The sequence below is a fragment of the Pan troglodytes genome, chromosome 4 (assembly GCF_028858775.2).
Source record: "Pan troglodytes isolate AG18354 chromosome 4, NHGRI_mPanTro3-v2.0_pri, whole genome shotgun sequence".
Taxonomy (NCBI): domain Eukaryota; kingdom Metazoa; phylum Chordata; class Mammalia; order Primates; family Hominidae; genus Pan; species Pan troglodytes.
The window spans coordinates 26,127,730-26,132,205 of NC_072402.2; the positions used below are offsets into that span (position 1 = coordinate 26,127,730).

At 35.4% G+C, this 4,476-nt stretch overlaps 1 non-coding gene across 1 annotated transcript; it reads left to right on the forward strand.

The window, feature by feature from the left end:
* The first annotated feature begins 4,155 nt into the window (after window positions 1–4,155).
* On the forward strand, window positions 4,156–4,265 carry MIR3660 (microRNA mir-3660). The gene has a single exon (NR_106627.1). It is a non-coding gene; the product is annotated as a microRNA mir-3660 (primary transcript).
* Window positions 4,266–4,476: the final 211 nt, after the last annotated feature.

The following is a 4,476-nucleotide window of genomic DNA, read 5'->3' on the forward strand; positions in this document are numbered from 1 at the left end:
AATCCAGTTGTTTCTCTGGAGTCTTACATTCTTTGCCAGACCATGATGGTGGGCTGTACTTTCAACATCATGCATTAACTACTGTAGTTTCAAAATTAATCATCATATGTGTTGAAAACTATGGCAGAGTGCTGCTTCTCTCAGTCTTCTATGGCTCCTGTGTCTTCTACCTACTGCTACTCCATCTGTTTTCCTACAAGGCCAGTTTTACATGCTAGTCTTTGGCTCAAAAGCCTATATGGACCCATGATTATTACTGGATAAGATTTAGACTCCAAAGATGGCATAAAATGCCACAATAATTGGATTTACATAAATAGATAAAATTTATTTTCTATCTTTATATAGGGAATCCTGAATTTCATGAAATTCGTACATTTGCCCACAGATGCAACTTGCACATTTGCTACTGCAAGCTTTTACTCATTCTGCTACTGGCCCTGGATTGCCCTCACCCTCTTTTCTCATATGAATCTCATTGATATTTTAAGAACCTGAAATCCTTCTTCAACATCTTCAGTTTTCAATGCCCTCATTTGTTGTTATTTATTTGTTTATTTTGAGGCGGAGTCTCACTCTGTTGCCCATGTTGGAGTGCAGTGGTGCGATCTCGTCTCACTGCAACCTCCGCCTCTGGAGTTCAAGTGATTCTCCTGCTTAGCCTCCCGAGTAGCTGGTATTACAGGCGCCACTCCACCATCCCTGGTTAAATTTTGTATTTTTAGTAGAGATGGGGTTTCACCATGTTGGCCAGGCTTGTCTCAAACTCCTGATCTCAAGTGATCCACCCACCTCGGCCTTCCAAAGTGCCAGGATTATAGGCATGAGCCACCACGCCCGGCCGATCCCCCATTTTAAAATCATTTTATTATAAATGCAACACAAACTTAGAAGATTTCAAAAGTCCAGGGAATCTTCACAACGTTGGAAAAAGAAAAAAAGCATACTACCATCTCATCTAATCCTGAATGATTTACTTTGACTTTCATCATTATTTTCATGATTTCATCATTATATTGAGTTTCAGATATGTCTTACTTACTACCCAGTTCCAACTTCATACCTTCAGCTGCATATAGAACTTTCCCACCTGTATGGCCATAATCTCAAGCAATTATTACTGTTTTAACATATTTTTCCAGTCTTTTTAAAAATATGCATTTTTATATGTTCAATGATTTTATATTATAATATTAGGCAAAATGTAAAACAAAACTTGTAATGGCTGTATTTCACTCTAACATATATATTTGCTCACCATTCCTATATAATAATGTATCTTTAATTTTAATTCCTCATTATTTCTTACTATACATGATGCTAAAGAGAACATTTATATATATACATCTTTGTCTAATTTTAGATGATTTCTTTATGTTAATCTCCTAGAAATAAAATTTGGGGTCAAAGGTATGAAAATTTTAGTTAAAAAATTATATTGCTAAATTGCTTTCAAGGGAGGTGTTACTGATTTAGAATTCCAAATCAAGATCCCGAAAGAGTTCTTGTTTTTATTATAGCTAAACAGTTTTTTTTCTGATGAGATTTTAAATGATTACAAGTCATATAATTATCAGAAAATTATTTAATCTCTCCATTCCTCAGGTTCCTCTGTGAAACAGAAATAATCATGGTACCTATCTCATAGGTTCATTATGAGTTTAATGTATGTAAAATTTGTACATACTGCCCAACATAAAATACTAATGTATTTTGTCAACAAATACATTATACTTGTCTATGTATTAGACAAATTATATATTGTTCCACTTATATTCTTTTACTTTAGACTCCATATATTTGGTAGCAAAAAAAATTCCAAATGATTTAAATTAATGTTAAGAACTTTCACATATTAAAAATAATCTTAAATATAGATGTCCAAAATGGTAAAACAGACCTCATTAAATTATTACAGGTTTCATCACAATATTTACAGTGCTGCCTAGGTCACGTTCTTTCTCTCCCTTAAGTCTCCAAACCTCTAGCAGCATTGTCAATTGGCTCCTCATTGTGGTTCTTGCAACACTTTCAAACAGAAAAATGGTGCTAAGTTTTCAGATGCTTCCACTAAACTTTAGTGGGAGATGATAGGGCAGCCCATTTAGATTTTGCGGAGCCTAAAGATCATGCAATTGTGGAAGTGTTTTTATTGGAAAATAATAACTATGAATTTAAAAACTGCTAGCATCCCTGCCAGGTTCTTGCAAGGGAGTCTTTTAGGGGACGAGCCCTAAAGTTACATTAGCTTCTAGGTAAATCACCTACTGCTTCTTGGCATGCCCTACCACTCTTTTCAGCTTATCTTTCACAAAGTAGGTTCTCAATACACATTTGTTGATGTGAATAGGAATTAGAGAATTATTATAGATGCCACACTATTGTACATAGACAAAAGTGTTAGTCACAGTTCCCAGTGATCCCCATATTGCAGTAATGTAGAAATATAAATTTGACAGCATGTTAAATATAAAGGATAAAATCAACCCTTGATTTTTCTTCAGACACCCATTATAGCCCCTTGATGTAGAGACTACAAAGAGAATACACCTGGCTCTAACAAAACTTACTTCATTCTGGCTAGCCTTACAATTTGAGATGTTCCGACACTAGGTACTCTTTTTATGTTCTTACTCTCTAAAATTTTTCTAGTGGAAATGGAGAAGTTGGTTGTCAGTTTCATTGCTACAATTAAAATTGATCACAGATTTTAATCATGATTACCATTTTGATGGTTAAAGAAAAGCGACTTGGTCTTCTCAATAAGAAATACTTTTCAAACTCTTTTATGTTCAGTTTGAGACACCTGAAGATTAAGAGTCTATCAGAACATTCCCAGCCAGTTTGAGCCCTGTCACTAAATACTAACAACAACAACAACAAAAAAAGTAAAAAAAAAAAAAAGTTTCCATGTATTATGAAATCCAGAGAGGTAAAGTCTTATTGTAGGTCTTGATCGCTAAAAAAAAAAAAAAAACAGCAAAAATGTGAGGGAAATAATACTTTCTGGTGTGCTAAAAGTGACTATGAAGATCAAACTCCTTTAAAATCAAGGAGGGTCTGTGTTTGTGTCAGTCAGCTGCTGTTTTTCTCATTGGAAAAGATTCTTACTTTGAAAACTTAGGTTTCACCAAGCTATTCTGCTACAGTCACCACGGCTTTAATGATTGCCCTTTCCTCAAGTCTATTCTTGTTTACTCCTCAACAGAAAGAACTTTAGATTAGTGTATGTATCTGCATCTTTTCATGGCTACTGAACCTCCTTTTCTCCTGAACACCTTGTTGAGAACAATTTAAGAGTCTGGCTTTATACTTCCTCTGCAATAAAGAACAAAATGTTCCCGGCACGATAATTCTACTTGGGAATGGATAAGTTCTCATATGCTTAAATTCTGAAAGGTACGTGAGATGGTCTGTTCTAAATGACAGGTTGCCATGGTTACATCCTTCTGTGGCTCAGATGGGGATAGGGCCAATTATCAAGTTTTGTTTGGTTGATTTTAAGTAGTTTGTTACCTGGATACTCAACAAATAAGAAAACTGGGGGGAAAAAGACTTGTTTTCTTCTTCCCTAGAAAGGAAGCAGTCATTGTTGGGGGGAAAGCCCTTAAATTCCAAACAACGTGGTAAATTATTTAGTTCAGATAGAGTTTCTAAACTGTTGACTTTATTTCGGGACTAGCATAAGGCCTGTGAACTAAGATAGCTTTAAATGCTATGAATTGGATTTTTTGTTAACTCTGTTGATCCTATAATATTTGTGTTAAGTAATTCATTCCCCTCCTCTTTTCCAGATTTGTCTGGTGCTTTTCAAATGCGTGTGTGTGTGTGTGTGTGTGTGTGTGTGTGTGTATTTTAAGTTACTCCTTTTGTGAGTTTTGCTGCTCGGCCTCAATCCTCCCTCCCGTGGTGGAAGTAAGATTGTTAATTAATGATATTCCAGAGGCAATTTCTGGAGTGACTATTGGAAAACCCTTCTTAATTAACAAAATGATAAATTCCCCACTGCAGCAGTGCTGCAAGTGAAGTTCATCTGTGTCATTCAAAATCTATGATTTTAAAACATTCTCTGACATTTTTGTGAGGATATTGGGCATTTAAAGTCTGGATCTTTTATCAAAGTTTCCGTAGCCAGCTGGAGAAGGAGAAATGCAGAGTGAAAAGGAGAAAGAAGAACTGGACAAAATTAAAATGCTCTTCTGTCAGTGTAATAGTTCATATGGGCACTGACAGGAGAGCGTTTTGACTTTGTCAAGTGTGTCTGCTACTCATTTATTCCATCTCCCGCTTGTTACCGAAGTTTCAGATTACATGTAAAGATATGAATGTATTGCCATAATAAATTTATAAGTGGATATTTAAAGAGCAAAGATTTGAATGACACAAATGAACCTCGGTGTAGCAGTAAAGTGGACAGGATTTGCAGAAAGATGCCACAGAGTCAGAAATGACTGCTGGAATCGCCTTAATTAAAAA